Below are 16,564 nucleotides of genomic sequence, written 5' to 3'. Positions count from 1 at the left end.
TGTCTCTGTAAATACAGGAAGATACCTGCACTGGTCTTACATAATTTAGCCACCTAGAGATTGACCCAGTAAGGTCAGTACTGGAGCTAGAAGTATCCCTTCCCATTTCACCCAGAAAACGAGCTCATCGCTCTAGTTTCTCAGCAATTTGTAAATATCTTCCCAAATTAGCTTTCTGAGTCCTTGGGTGGTACTGAAAGGTTGGAGGTTCAAGTCTATCCAGAGGTGCCTCGGAAGAATGGCCTGGCAATCTACTTCTGAAAAATCGGCCATCGAAAACTCCGTGGAGCACAGTTCTGCTCTGACACACGTGGGGTCGCCATGATTTGGAATCAACTCCACAGCAGCTGGTTTTTAATCACCTTTCACTTAGCTGTTCGAAGCTTTGGGTCCGCCATCCAAATTTTTGTAACGAGGTTACACAAGCAAACACCCAACCCACTGAAAGCAAGGCTGATCCTACCTACTCCACAGACTCCAAATAAACACAGAGAAAACCGGTTACAACTGATACACCAATATCATTTGTTTCTAAAGCAGCAGCTTACAAAATTGGGTACACATTCAACTCACTCAGCCTCCGTGCCAAAAAAGCTCCCGCTCAGTAGAAAGGGAACACGTGCCATCCGTACAGACAAATAAAGGAACCATCCGTACAGACAAAGTCACGCTCAAGAAAAGGAAGAGCTAAAAACAGCTGCTGCAATTAAGGACTAAATTTCACTCCCAGTCGTCTGGGGAAATCCAAGCTTTCAGATTCTCTCCTAGGTTAATACGTCAGTTTATCGGCAAAGACAAACATTGTCCTGAACCTAAAGTTAAAGAGCGTTTCTATATGGATCCTTATATGAAGGGCAATGAGCAAAAAATAAAAGGTTTTCAACAGCAAAATTGCCTGATGGGAGAAATACCGTTCAAGTGACCGCGTCCCGTGCAAATAACCGTTCTGTGTTTTCTGTAAGGCAGTTTGGACTCACGGTTACGAGCCCGGATTTTCTGGGGAAACAGCATTAGATTTGAACCCTGTTGTGGTTGTCTTGTGCCGTCAAGTTGATTCCAACTCTTGGCGACCCCATGTGTTACAGAGTGGAACTGCCCGGTAGGGTTTTCTCAGATGTAATCTCTATAGACTTTTCTTCCAAGGTGCTGCTGGTGGATTCAAACCGCCAACCTTTTGGTTACCAGCCAAGTGCAAACCACGTGCGCCACCAAGGGACCTTGGTTGGAATCTTAGCTCCACCCTCATTAGCCATGTAGGAGTTACTTTACCTCTCTAATCCTCAGTCTCCCTCACTGGAAAGATGTACTGAAGAGTATTGTTGTAAATATTAAATACTGTATGGAAACGCTGGACGTCACAAGAGGTATTTCCCATGCTAAATGCCCAATAGATGTAATGCGGTGTTACCTGCTAAGGGTGATGTGAAGTGGGACGCAGGGGTCAAAGGATCTCCCAGGTATATTAGGTTGAAAATGAAATAATTTGGGTTGTGAAGAAGGGGCAGAAAGGACCTGGGCAGAGAGCAACGTTCAGGGAGAAGCTGGTGTCTTAGCTCTCTAGTGCTGCTATAACAGAAATACCACAAGGGGGTGGCTTAAGGACCAGAAATTTTTCTCATGATTTAGGAAGCTATAATTCCAAATTCAGGGCGCCGGCTCTAGGGGAAGGCTGTCTCCGTCCGCTCTAGGGGAAAAATCCATGTCTCAGCTTCTCTAGCTTTCTGCTCTCATTTCCTTGGCAATCTTCATGTAGCGTCTCTCTCCCCCATTCGTGCTTCCTTCTCTGGCCTCATCTGCTCTTTTTATGTCTCAAAACATGCCCTACACTGGTATGGCCTCATCAACATAACAAAGAAAACTCTATTCCCAAATGGGAATACAAGCACAGGTAAAAGGGTTAGGATTCCAACACCTATTTGGGCGGACAGAATTTGGTCCATAATAGCTGGCTTGTGGGGTACAGCGCTGTGCTGGGGAGAGCAGGTGTGTTACCAGGAGGGCATGAGGGTCCCCCAGCCTTGAGGGGTGTCAGGAAGGGCTGGTTGCATCAGAAAGAGGAGCTACTTGAATGGAAAGCACCAAAGGCGAAGTGGGGCCTATTTCCTGGCCACCAAGGAGGCTGATTCCATGATCACATCAAGGACAAGGAGTCAGAAAGGCTAAAAATGAAAGAGGTGAGTCTGTCTCCCCACAGTTTAAGGGGTGCTCCCTGTTGTCAGTGTGGAGGAACAGATACCTCTCTTGGCAGAGTAAGAAACTGATCATATCCGTTTTTGTTTTGTTTTTTTTAATTTATTGTTTATTGTGGTAAAAGATATTGTTAGCTGCATTGATATCTAATATCAGAACAAAACGTTGCCGGTCCTACTTGGTACGTTTGAGCCTATTACTGCACCATCCTCTAGCCCTGTACTGGACGGTGTCCTATGCTGAGCCATACAGTTTTCACTGGCTAATTTTCTGAAGTAGATCGCCAGGCATTTCTTCCTAGTCTGTCTTAGTCTGGAAGCTCTGCTGAAACCTGTCCACCATGGGGGACCCTGCTGGTATTTGAAATACTGGTGGCATAGCTTCCAGCCTCACAGCAACACTCAAGCCACCACAGTATGACACACTGACAGACAGGTGGTGATGGTCAAATAATGTAACATAAAATTTACCATTTTAACCATTTTTTAATTGTGAATACTTAGATTCACCATGTTGTACAACCATCACCACTATTTGTTTTCAAACTTCTTCATCATCCAAAATACAACCCCTGCATCCAGTATGCCCTTCCAGGCTTTTCCTCTACAACACCAAAGACCCAGGCACATTGTTATGTTGTTGTTGTTGTGTGCTACGGAGTCGATGCCAACTCATAGCTACTCCACGTGACAGAGCAGAACTGCCCCAGAGGGTTTTCTAGGCTGTAATTTTGACTGGAGCAGATCGCCAGCTCTTTCTCCTGTGGAGCAGCTGGGTGGGTTCCAACCGCCAACCTCTGGGTTAGCAGCCCACTGTTTAACCGTTGCACCACCAGAGCTCCTTCCAAAGAGGGCACCAAATGGTAATTCTTCCGGGTCTCTGAAAACAGTGCTACTCAAAGCGGGGTCCACAGGCCACCTCCAGTCCTCCCACTGTCTGCTGCTGGTCTGTGACAAGTATGTACAGGAATGGAGAGTGAGCCTTTGAGAGTTTTTACAGCAATTTACAGCATTGGCCTCCAACATCAAAGCACACGATCAGTAGACTTGATTTTCGTACATTTTTGCTTTTTCACTTTATTTTTCTGGTAATTCGTTATCATTATCATCGTATTTTACGGAAGTGTAAGTCTGCACGGGTTTCAGCACAGCCTCCAGACTAAGACGGACGAGGAGGAAAAAGCTGGTGATCTACTTCCAAAAATCAGCCAGTGAATATCCTGTCAATCCTGACAGTCCGAGCCTGTGGTGCCTGGGGTCACCATGAGTCCGGGGCCAACTCAATGGCAGCTAAAAACGGTCAGTCTGCAAAGGACTGGGACCTACAAGAAATAAAACTGGTCATTCACCACAAACAGGTGAGAAGCCCTGCTCTAAAGACTTGATTTAAGTTGCACAGATTTCCAGTAAGGGACCACAGGGACAGAGCAGAGGGCAAATCTAGAGAAATGCATTTTAATGTGTCCTTGAAATTTTTTCAAAGGACTTAAGACTTTTTAAACGTCTTGAACTTTTGAAAGGAGTTGCAGGAATTCCGCTGAAGCCTGAGCTCTTGGTAGAGTGCCCTGAGTGAGCGTGGTTATCTATTAGAGTTAACAGAGATTCCTAGCCTTCAATTTCCAGACATACAAGAGGTATTCGAACAGTGAAAGAGCCCAGCCAACCTCAATAGGGCCTTTGCCAGATTCCCCTAAAAACACCCATGAAGGCATACAAAAATAATAATATTCTCAACAACACCATGACGCATTGGTGGTTCAGTGGTAGAATTCTCGCCTTCCATGCAAGAGACCTGGGTTCGATTCCCCGCCAAGGCATCTCACGCACAGCCACCACCCATCAGTGGAGGCTTGTGTGTTGCTCTGATGCTGGACAGGTTTCAGCGGAGCTTCCAGACTAAGATAGACCGAGAAGAAAGGCCTGGTGATCTGCTTCCAAAATGAAAACTCATGAATCACAACGGTCTGATCTGCAACGGATCACGGGGATGGGGCAGGACCAGGCGCATTCGTCCTGTTGTACACGGGGTTGCCATGAGTAAGGGGTTGACTCCACCGCAGCTAACAACAACAACAGCAGCACCACTGCCAGGTTATGAAGGAAACTTCCACTCCGTTGGCAGAGTTAGGATCTGAATGACAAGTGATCTCCGCATGCACACGCTTTGAATTCAGAGACAAAATAATAGAGCCAGATAGTAAAATTCTAAGAAGAGATCTTTATGTACCCGGATTCATAATATCAGGTAATCACCCTTCGACTACGTCGGAGTTGCTTTTTTAAAGCTTGTTGTTGTTACTGACCATCAAGTTGGCTCTGACTCATGGCGGCCTTATGTATAACAGAACAAAACACTGCCCGGTCCTGCGCCATCTTTGAGATCGTTGGTATGTTGGAGTCCAAGGTTGCGGCTGTTATGTCAATCCATCTCACATATGGTGTCCCTCATTTTCCTTGACCCTCTACTTTACCAGCCATGACGTCCTTTTCTAACGATTGGTCTTTCCTGATGACGTGTCCAAAGTCAGCAAGTCAACGTCGTACCGTACTCACTTCAAAGGAACATTCTGGTTGTATTTTTCTAAGACTGATTTGTTTTTTAAAGCAGCCAGGGTCAAATCCTGACCATCCTTATCTCCACTGTGAAGGGGCAACTGCCTTGTGTACCCACTCAGGGACCACACCTCCCAGCAGACAACATGGCTGAAATGGAGCGTATGGGGCCTGGGGGCTGCACATCAAGACGTGAAATTGGCTGCAGGCACAGGTGTCGGTGAGGAGGACTCTGGGAGCAATTACCTATGAGAATTATGGCTTTATATGCATTGCTTCTGATTAATGAGGAACCACGGAATGTTCCGGATCCCTGGGTGGTACAAAGAGTTAACACACTCAGCTGCTAACCAAAAGGCTGGAGGTTTGAGTCTACCCAGAGAAGCCTTGGAAGAAAGGCCTAGGATCTACTCCCGAAATACCTAGCCACTGAAAACACTAAGGAGCACTGTTCTACTCTGACACACATGAGGTCGCCATGAGCTGGAGTCAACTCGGCGGCAACTGGGTTTTTACGGAATGCCTCAGATAACCCAGAAGTATATATCTCCTCCTCAGAGTCTAAGAGCTAAGTTATGAGGACGAGAAGATCCCACCTTATCCAGCAAAGATGCACTAGATAAGTCCCAGCTAGACGCTAGGCATTTGGCTAACCAAACCTGTTGTCATCAAGTCAATTCTAGCTCATAGCAACCCTATAGGACAGGCTAGAACTGCCCCATAGGGCTTCCAAGGAGCAGCTGGTGGATTCAAACTGGCAACCTTTTGGTTAGCAGCCAAGCTCTTAACCACTGCGCCACCAGGCCTCCAGGAATTTGGCTAAGCACTTATCAAACAGTCAGGTTCCCTTGCTGAGCTCCTGCAGGGCCAGGCCAATTGGCAAACACAGGGTTTGGGCAGATCTCAAACCAGACAAGAATGAGTAAGCAGAAAACTCAAGTGGGGCTGTGTATAAATTTCTGCTCCACTGCAGATGAGAGCACTTTCCAGAAGGAGAGCAAAAACACTGCCGATAATGATATGATACAAGGAAGAAAGACAGTTTTACAGTTTCTGTTTTGTAGAATTCTGTTTTCAGCATCAACTCGAGGGCAGCTTTTATATAGAATACATACTGCTGGTGTCTATATATTTAACCTTACATAAATGATATCATACCATACATTGCTATGTGAACATTTCACTCACATCACATTTTTGCAATTCATCCAAATCAATATATATCAAAAGCCAAACTCACTGCTGTCACGTCAATTCTGACTCATAGCGACCCTGAGTAGAACTGCCCCACAGGGTTTCCAAGGCTGAAATCCTTGTGGAAGCAGACTGCCATATCTTTCTACAGGGAAGTGGCCGGTGGCTTCAAACCACCAACCTTCTGGTTAGCAGCCAAGCACTTAGCCACTGTGCCACCAGACCTTCTCTCTCTCTCTCTCTATATATATATATATACCTAGTTAAATCATTTTTAACTACTCCATAGTTTTCCATTGTGTAAATATGTAGCAAATTATTTATCTATTGCCCAATTGACAAAAAACATGCTGCCATGAATATCTTATGTGTGTCTCTTCCTGTTTATCTGCAGGGATTTCTCTAGAACACAGAACTAGATGAAAAACTGCAGCTTGCTGAGTACATGAATCTTCACTTTTCCAGGGTTTGCCAAATTGCTCATCTATTGCTATGTGCATAGCGAATTAGCCCTGAATTGAGTGGCTTAAAACAACAAACAGTTGTTATCTCACAGCTTCTTTGGGTCTGGAATTGAGAAGCAGCTTAGCTGAGTGGCTCTGGCTCTTGAGGCTCCCTGGGTGGTTCTCGGGGGTCAGTTCCGAATTGTTGTAGGGATCACTTCTGGGGTCCACCTAATACCCACTCCTTCAGCTCTGCGACAATTCTGTAAGCAGCTAACTGTATTAAATCCCTTCCCCAGAGTGGTTACTCTTTCTGGAGCTGAACCTTGGCTAATCCAACAGTGTACCCCGTTTCTTTAACTCTTCTTCAAAATTGTCACATTTTTATCTCTCTGTATATCTTCTAAGTAGTTTCCTCACAAGCACTTCCAAATGCACCAAGTGTCTCTCCAGCTGCTATTTAACTCATCGTTTAACCTATTACACTTTTGATATAAATGACTGTTTTCCAATTCTGTTTAATTTAGTTCTTTTGTAAATTCTATTTTTCCTCACTCTGTACGGACCTTTCATTATAGTTTTCAATCACTTAATCATTTTTTCATCATTTTTAATCATTTTAACTGAGTTGTTTCTTTTTTTTTTTTCTCCCCCACAACGTCATTCTGTTATACCAGTTTCTTGGGGCAGTAATTCTATCTTCTGGATTTTTTTTTAATTTAATTTTTTCTGAAGGTAATTTATTTTCTGGTGTGGTTTATAATTTTGAGGGAGAAGTTTAGCAACATGCTCAGCAGGTGCTGCTTTTCCTTTTGGAGTTCCTTCCACGCGCCCAGAGAGAGAGTCGACAGCACAGGTGTGACAAAAGTTCCACAGTTGAGGGCTACTTTTTACATTAATTCGGAAACAGATCACCAGGTCTTTCTTCCAAGGCTCCCCTGGGTGGACTGGAATCTCCAGTCTTCCCATTAGCAACTGAGCCTTCAGTGTTTGCACCGCCCAGGGACTCCATTTATCATATACGAGACTACAAAAAACCTCAGTCAAAGTATTTGAAAGCAGGTCTGCCACAACTGAAGTAGAAGTAATGGTAAAAGTCATCATTTAAACAGCTAAAATTTTTAAAAAATTAATACTCTCCAAAATCATTTTTACATTAAAATTATAGGCTATACATTACAAAAATGGGAACGGTTCTTATAAAAAACATGGGTTGTAGCAAAGTAGTATTCAGATAAAATGTGAAAAATGTCAACACTCGTTACTTAAAGGAGGAAAAATGAAAACTAAGTAAGTCTTCAACTCAAAAGTTAGAGAAATATAGAGAACTGGAAAGGAAATAATAAAAGGGATGAATTGATTAGAAAACAGAAAAATGATGTAGTGATAAAGCTGAAGAGCTGGTTCTCTGAAACAAAAGCAATAAACTAGACAAATCTCTGATAAGTTTCTTTAAAAAATAGAGAAAACACAAACAGACATTTGTCATGGATTGAATTATGTCCCCCCCAAAAATGTGTGTATCAATTTGGCTGGGCCATGATTTCCGGCATCACGTGGTTGTCCTCTGTTTTGTGATGGTAATTTTATGTCTAAAAGGATTAGAGTGGGATTGTAACACCACCCTTACCCAGGTCACATCCCTGGTCCAATGTGAAGGGAGTTTCCCCGGGGTGTGGCCTGCACCACCTTTTATCTCCCAAGAGATAAAAAGGAAAGGGAAGCAAGCAGAGAGCTGGGGACCTCATACCACCAAGAAAGCAGTGCCAGGAGCAGAGCACATCCTTCGGACCTGAGGTTCCTACACCGAGATGCTCCCAGACCAAGGGAAGACTGATGCATCACAAGGACCTTCCTCCAGAGCCGACAGAGAGAGAAAGCCTTCCCCTGGAGCCAGCATCCTGAATTTGGACTTGTAGCCTACCAGACAGTGAGAGAATAATTTCTTTTTGTTGAAGCTGTCCACTTGTGGTATTTCTGTTACAGCAGCCTAGATGACTAAGACGACATTGCTCAGGATGAGAACTCTGTATGCAACTCTAGACTAAGAAGCTTTAAAACACTGATCAAATGGTTTTTGTTCACTCAAAATCTAGAAATTGAATTTTTTTATTGAAGACAATGTGATCTAATTGGATTCACGCTCATTGGAAATCTTGACTTAACCCTTTGTTACACAGCGATTTGAAGGTCTGGTTTTAGGTTGGGCTTGTTGCCATGTTGTATTTTAACGTCTGCCATAAGGTGGCACCGCGGTTAAATGCTGGGGCCGCTAACCAAGAGGTCGGTTTGAATCCACCAGCCACTCCTTGGAAACCCTGTGGGGCAGTTCTGCTCTGTCCTATAGGGTTGCTATGAGTCGGAATAAACTCGATGGGTTTGGTAATTTTTTGCTTTGATAACCAAAATACCCCTCAGGCCGACCAGCGCCTGATCTCTAAAATCTATATGATTCTGTTAAAACTCAACCACAAAAAGACAAACAACCCAATCAAAAAGTGGGCAAAGGATATGAACACGCACTTCCCTAAAGAAGATATTCAGGCAGCTAACAGACACATGAGAAAATGCTCTCGATCATTAGCCATTAGAGAAATGCAAATTAAAACTACGATGAGATTCCATCTCACTTCAACAACAACAACAACAACAAGGCTGGCATTAATCCAAAAAACACAAAATAATAAATGTTGGAGAGGCTGCGGAGAGATTGGAACTCTTATACACTGCTGGTGGAAATGTAAAATGGTACAACCGCTTTGGAAATCTATCTGGTGTTTTCTTAAAAAGTTAGAAATAGAACTACCATACAACCCAGAAATCCCACTCCTCGGAATGTACCCTAGAGAAATAAGAGCCTTTACACGAACAGATATATGCACACCCATGTTTATTGCAGCTCTGTTTACAACAGCAAAAAGCTGGAAGCAACCAAGGTGTCCATCAATGGATGAATGGTTAAATAAATTGTGGTATATTCACACAATGGAATACTACACATCAATAAAGAACAGTGATGAATCTGTTAAACAATTCATAACATGTAGGAACCTGGAAGGCATTATGCTGAGCGAAATTAGTCAGAGGCAAAAGGACAAATATTGTATAAGACCACTATTATAAGATCTTGAGAAATAGTATAAACTGAGAAGAACACATACTTTTATGGTTACGAGGTGGGGAGGGAGGGAGGGTGGGAGAGGGTTATTTACTGATTAGTTAGTAGATAAGAACTACTTTAGGTGAAGGGAAGGACAATACTCAGTACAGGGAAGGTCAACTCAACTGGAGTGGACCAAAAGCAAAGAAGTTTCCGGGATAAACTGAATGCTTTAAAGGTCAGCAGAGCAAGGGCAGGGGTTTGGGGACTATGGCTTAAGGGGACTTCTAAGTCAATCGGCATAATAAACTCTATTATGAAAACATTCCGCATCCCACTTTGAAGTCTGGTGTCTGGGGTCTTAAATGCTAACAAGCAGCCATCTAAGATGCATCAATTGGTCTCAACCCACCTGGATCAAAGGAGAATGAAGAACACCAAGGTCACACAATAACTATGAGCCCAAGAGACAGCAAGGGCCACATGAACCAGAAACTTACATCATCCTGAGACTAGAAGAACTAAATGGTGCCCGGCCACATCCGATGACTGCCCTGACAGGGAGCACAGCAGAGAACTCCTGAGGGAGCAGGAGATCAGTGGGATGCAGATCCCAAATTCTCATAAAAAGACCAGACTTAATGGTCTGACTGAGACTAGAGGAATCCTGGCGGTCGTGGTCCCCAAACCTTCTGTTGGCCCAGGACAGGAACCATTCCCAAAGACAACTCATCAGACATGGAAGGGACTGGACAATGGGTTGGAGAGAGATGCTGATGAAGAGTGAGCCACTTATGTCAGGTGGACACTTGAGACTGTGTTGGCATCTCCTGTCTGGAGGGGAGATGGGAGGGTAGAGAGGGTTAGAAACTGGCAAAATGGTCACGAAAGGAGAGACTGGAAGGAGGGAGCGGGCTGACTCCTTAGGGGGAGAGTCAGTGGGAGTATAGAGTAAGGTGTATATAAGCTTATATGTGACAGACTGACTTGATTTGTAACCTTTCACTTAAAGCAAAATAAAAATTATTTAAAAAAAAAAAAAACCCTCAGGAAGAGACGTGGATCCAAACAGAGGAAAAACGTCACTGGTGGCATCCGCTCAGTCACAACGTCAACCCTTCACTTCCCTCCGACAAGCATGCCAAGGCTCTTGCTGACATTTGGCTGATAAAGTTGCAGCCTCCCTCCTGTCAACTGATGGTCTTGCCTGCCGGTTGAAAGCAGTTCCATTTTCACACCTTTAACAAATCGGTTTAAAAGCCTTGTGAACTCTTTTGGTAGATCCTTCAACTGTTGACAACATTCTGTTTGCAGATCTGAGAGCGTCTGTAGGTGCCACACACGCGTCCTTCTTTCAGCAGCAAAATCACGTACTGGTTGAAACGTTTCCCAACGGACAGCCATTTCCAAAGACGCTCCTTCCGCAGCATGAGTTTCCTTGGAGAGACGGTGACTCCTTCGCTCACGGTCACACTGTGGCCTCTAAGTGTGTGCAGCAGACAACAGCTGCCACCTCAGTACCACCACCAAATGTGGGTCGTTCGCCTGCTCCTGCAACAGCACGGGGCTCCCCTTCGCACTCGGTAACTCTTCGGAGAGCTTTGCCCTGATGAGCACCAGGCCTTTTTGTGGCACAAAAGCCATCTGCAGTCACCTGCCATCTCATTACAAGGATGTCGGCCAAGTGTCACGATTCATGGGGCTGGATATCGATCTACATTTCTAAACGGTCTTCTGATGGTTTTAAACTGTTTGGGCCAACTTGTGTCTGATCTGAGGGACGGGTAGCAATAGCGTTTTGACACTGTAAAGTGGCTGACGCCGTAAAGACCTTGGCCATTGTCGTGACGTCCACTTGCCACCCCACCAACGTGATTCAAGAGCCAGGGCTTCTTGGAGGACCTCTTTTTATATCCACTTTCTGAGTGTTAGTTTAGTTTAAACAAATTCATGTATCCGCAAGCCTCCTAGGAGTCCCTGGGTGACACACATAGTTAAGCACTGGGCTACCGGCCCCAAAGTTGAACTAGAGCCCAGCCAGAGGCACCTCAGAAAAGAGGCTTGGCGATCTGCTTCCGAAAGCTCACAGCCATGGAAGCCTTACGGCGCCAAGTTCTACTCTGGACACGTGGGGTCTCCAGGAGTCAGTATCAAGTCAACGGCAACCATTCGGATTTTTTTGGTAAAGTCACCTAAGCGGACACTCATGTCACAAATTACTGGAAGCAAATGCATGAGAAGGGCCCCGTCGTCAACCCCCTTGAGTGAGGGACGCCCATCCTTCCCTGGACTCTACACCAGACCATCAGGCATGCAGGCGGTACCGGGTGTTGGTGTCACTCTTTATAGTCGATGTTGTTGTGGGCTGCCATCGAGTCAACCCCAACTCATGGCCACCCCATGTACAAGGGAATGAAACGCCACCTGGGCCCGCACCAACCCACGATGTGCTGCAGAGCAGACCGTGATGAGCCATCGGGTTTCCACTGGCTGATTTCAGAAGTGGATCACCAGGCCTTTCTTCCTGGTCCACCTTAGTCCGAAGCTTTTCGGAAACCTGTTCAGCATCATAGCAGCACACAGGCCTCCACTGACAGACGGGTGGTGTCAGTGCATGAGGTGACCCAGATCTCCTGCATGGAAGCTGAGGCCTCGACCACTGAACCACCAGCGCTCCCATGACGGATACTGCTGTTGCTGTTGTCAGGTGCCGTCAAGTCAGTTCCGGCTCATAGCGACCCTGGGTACAGCAGAACCAAACACTGCCCAGTCCTGCTCCAGCTTCACGATCGTTGTTATACTTGAGCCCGTTATTGCAGCCACTGTGTCAATCCATCTCCTTGAGGGTCTTCCTCTTTTCCGCTGACCCTCTACTTTACCAAGCATGATGTCCTTCTCCAGGGACTGATCCCTCCTGACAACATGTCCAAAGTATGTAAGATGCAGTCTCGCCATTCTCCCTTCTAAGGAGCATTCTGGTTGCACTTCTAAGACAGATTTGTTCGTTCTTTTGGCAGTCCATGGAATATTCAATATTCTTTGCCAACAGCACTATTCAAAGGCGTCAATTCTTCTCCGGTGTTCCTGGTTCATCGTCCAGCTTTCGCATGCAATCATAGATACCTGCAAAGTTTAATTTCCCCCTTCTTTTTCTCTTTTCTTCCTACACTCCAAGCGACCACCTAACACACCCCACTTTGGAAATCACTGCAGAGACATTTCCATTAAAATGAATTCAAAAGACAAGATGCCCATCCACCGCTAGCTAACACTGTCCTAGGGAGTCCACCTAAGGCAGGAAGCCATGGGCAGAAATAAGTGACTGTTTAAAAGGAGCAGACAAAAGGAAAAAACCAAATTATCAAAAACCAGCAGTGAAATAGCTATAAATATTTCCATCATCTTTCATAGTGAAAGGACAGTCAAAGCTTAAGTGTAATAAAAGAAATTACAAAGGAAAAGACTGATGGCGTTGCCAGTGTGAACTCCTGAATGGTATCAGCTGCATACGTAAATGTAACAGGCAAACAGGGGTTACAAAAAGGACACGAACAGACAGCTCACAAAACTGGGAAGACAAACAGCTAATAAATCTGTGAAAAAAAAAGTGGATCTGATAAGTAAACAAAGAAACACAAGTTTTAAAAAGATGCTGTTTTCTGCATTTTTCAATGTGGGAGTCTTTTTTTTTTTGCGAGGGGGAGCTGGTTTTGTTTTTGTTTTTTTTAACATGCTGGTAAGAATGTAAGGCGCCTGGTGCTTTGTGGCAGTTGAAACAGCAGTCTTAGAGAAAGCAATTTGGCAATTATGTACCAAAAGCCTAAAAGATGTTCTTCCTCTCTGACCCGAGAACTTTATTTTCTGAAACTTACCCTGAGATAGGTCCCTAGGTGGCGCAAACGGTTTGTGCTCAGCTACTAGCCTAAAGGTTGGCGGTTTGAACCCACACAGTGGTGCCACGGAAGTAACGCCTGTTTCCATAAAGGTGATAGCCAAGAAAAAGATGCAGTTCTACCCTGTAACACATGGTCAGAATCGACGCCACGTCCACGGGTTTGGTATTTCTTTTATTATCCTGAAATGTAGTCAAAGATGTGTGCACCAATCAGTTAACGTTGCATTGTATTTAATGGGGGAAAAAGACAAGAAAAGAAAGAAAGAAGAAAACAAGAGCATTGAAAAATAGATAAGCAAAGTACATTTATATCAGAGTACATTATGTGTCAATTATGTTTACTAAATTTTTAATAATGTCAGAAAATCTTTATATTATTAACTCAAGTGTGAAAACTGAACACACTTCTCCTTCCTGAAATCGCATTATAGTCATGGAAAAGAATGACAGAAGAATTGATGCAGTTGGATGGTGGAGTTGGCAAAGAATATTGAATATGCCATGGACTGCCAGAAGAATGAACAAATCAGTCTTAAATGAAATACAAGCAGAATGCTCCTTAGAAGCAAGGATGGCAAGACTTTGACTCACTTACTTCGGTCATGACATAAGAAAAGACCGATCACTAGAAAAGGACATCGTGGTTGATAAAGCAGAGGGCCAGTGAAAACAAGGGAAGCCCTCAACAAGGTGGATTGTTATAATAGCTGCAACGGTGAATTCGAGAATAGCAATGATTATGAAGATGGTGCAGGACCAGGCAACATTTCATTCTGTTATACGTGAGGTCTCCATGAGTCAGAGCCAACTGGATGGCAACTAACAGCATTGGCCCTAAGAGTCACTTTAGGGCTTTCCCTAGCAAGGGGCAGAGAGCCCCCTAATGAATGCACAGTCCACATGATTAGCCGCCGGGGTTCAGAGCTGTTAGAACCCAACCTCCACGCCCTGGCCTTGCAAGCCTTCCTTCTCTCTTTTCACCTTTCCCCTTGAGGAAAACCAACATCACCAAAGAGCAAGACAAAAAAGGGACTCCAAGGACAATGAAGAGGAGTCCGGAAAGAGAAGAGAACCTTAGAAGAATTTTAATATAAAGCTTCAAGGAGATGGGTGGCTACGATGAAAAATTAGGGGTAGTGATAGCTCAGTGGCAGGATTCTCACCTTCCATGTGGGAGAACAGGGTTCGATTCCCAGCCAATGTACTCCATGTGCAGCCACCACCCATCCGTCAGTGGAAGTCTGCTGCGCTGCTACGATGTTGAACAGGTTTCCGCGGAGCTTCCGGACTTAGAAGGACTAGGAAGAAAGGCCCGATGATCTCCTTCTGAAAATCAGCCAGTGAATACCCTATGGATCACAATGGTCTGATCTCATCGGGCATGGGGTCATCATGAGTCAGGGGCCAACTTGACAGAAGCTCACAACAACAAGAACAACGCGGAAAATGAGCAGTCTGAGATCCAGAATCAGGAAAATTAAAAATCCGGTAGGAAAAAAAATCAATACAGAGATAAAAAACCCATTGCCGTTGAGTCGATTCCAACTCCTAGTGACCCTACAAGACAGAGTAGAACGGCCCCATAGAGTTTCCAAGGTGCACCTGGTGGATTTGAACTGCCGACCCTTTGGTTAGCAGCCATAGCACTTAACCACTATGCCACCGGGGTTTCCAACAGAGAGAAGAGTCACGGAAATCACACTGAGGATAGAAGCGAGCTCCCGTGAGGACAGCTGTGTGGCTGGCCGGGAAAGCAGGACTGCCAGCTCAGACCAAAACACACAGGGCTCCCGAAGAGCAGCGCACGGAGAACACGCACCTCCAGCAGCAAACTGTCTGCTGGATAATCGCAGAGAAAGAGAAGTCAAATATCAAATAAAAGCAAAGAGCCTGAGCTCCCCCCGCCCCACCTCACTCTAAAAAATAAATAAAGCTGTCGTCGAGTCAGCTCTGACTCACGGCGACACCACGCACGTCGGAGTAGACCCGTGCGCCACGGGATTTTCAACGGCTGTGACCTTCAGAAGTAGATCACCAGGCCTTTCCTCTGAGGGGCCCCTGGATGGATTTGAACCACCAACCTTTCAGTTAGTAGCCGAGCACTCAACTGTTTGTACCCCCCAAGGATTCCTGACCTCACGCGACCTCCCCATTTATATTTTTTGTATTTCTCCTACAAATGGGACAGGATTCATGACATAGTATTTGTTTCTGCAGCGAGTACTATTCACACAATCAGAGTACTATAAGCGCTAATTGTTGTTTTCAGATTTGAGGATTCATCAGTAGACAAATCATGGAAATCTCCATTGTGGATTAAAAACAGCATGTACGTGTTTGACACCATTAATAGCACAGAAATAAAAACTGCCTGGCAAGGAGGGCAAGGAAACAGAGGGGTGCCAAGTCCCTCATCTTGCACTGGGAAGCCCAGAGGTGCTGTTCAAAGTTAATACAGAAACCAAGGTTTAGGTAGTAGATAAAGTAATGAAGCATTCCATTCAAAGATTCAAAAATAAAAATGTTTCAGGAGATGAAAGAGAAAGGGATGCTGCTGCAAGCAGCTCAGATGTTTATCTTTCGGGTCCTACTTAAAGATAATAATCAATAAGCAATTTGAAAGTCTTGTAACAATGGCTTTGATGTGCACTGAAAACTCCATCATTGCCTTAAACCTTAAATCAAAAATTTCCCCTGAAGTCTTCTTAAAACCAAGCAATAGTTTAGCTTAACTTGTAAAAAATGCCTGCCTTGACTTCTTGGATCAGGTGGACACTTGAGACTATGTTGGCATCTCCTGCCTGGACGGGAGATGAGAGGGCGGAGGGGGTTAGAAGCTGGCGAAATGGACCCGAAAAGAGAGAGTGGAGGGAGAAAGCGGGCGGTCTCATTACAAAAAAAAAAAAAAAAAAAATTTTTTTTTTTTTGTCTCATTAGGGGGAGAGTAATTGGGAGTGTGTAGCAAGGTGTATATGGGTTTTTGTGTGAGAGACTGACTTGATTTGTAAACTTTCACTTAAAGCACAATAAAAATTATTTAAAAAAATAAAAGCCTGCCTTGAGCACTGTGTCCTTTTAAGAACTATCTAGGTGGGATCAAACTGACAACAGCAACTCGAAAGATTAGATAGGGAACTTAGGGGGCAGTGGATTGATGTTCATGGAAAGGGAGGATGAGAATGGCTGCACA

The 16,564-nt window shown here is 44.7% G+C and overlaps 1 protein-coding gene and 1 non-coding gene across 2 annotated transcripts in view; one reads left to right on the top strand and one right to left on the bottom strand.

Moving 5' to 3' along the window:
- The window catches only part of CALN1 (calneuron 1), a 535,507-nt gene that overhangs the window by 425,187 nt on the left and 93,756 nt on the right, over positions 1-16,564 (bottom strand). The window lies entirely within an intron of this gene.
- TRNAG-UCC (transfer RNA glycine (anticodon UCC)) lies at positions 3,936-4,006 on the top strand. The gene has a single exon. It is a non-coding gene; the product is annotated as a tRNA-Gly (tRNA).

Source organism: Loxodonta africana, chromosome 12, assembly GCF_030014295.1.
Source record: "Loxodonta africana isolate mLoxAfr1 chromosome 12, mLoxAfr1.hap2, whole genome shotgun sequence".
NCBI lineage: Eukaryota > Metazoa > Chordata > Mammalia > Proboscidea > Elephantidae > Loxodonta > Loxodonta africana.
The sequence above is the reverse complement of the archived record's forward strand: the minus strand, read 5'-3'. Positions and strand labels throughout refer to the sequence as shown.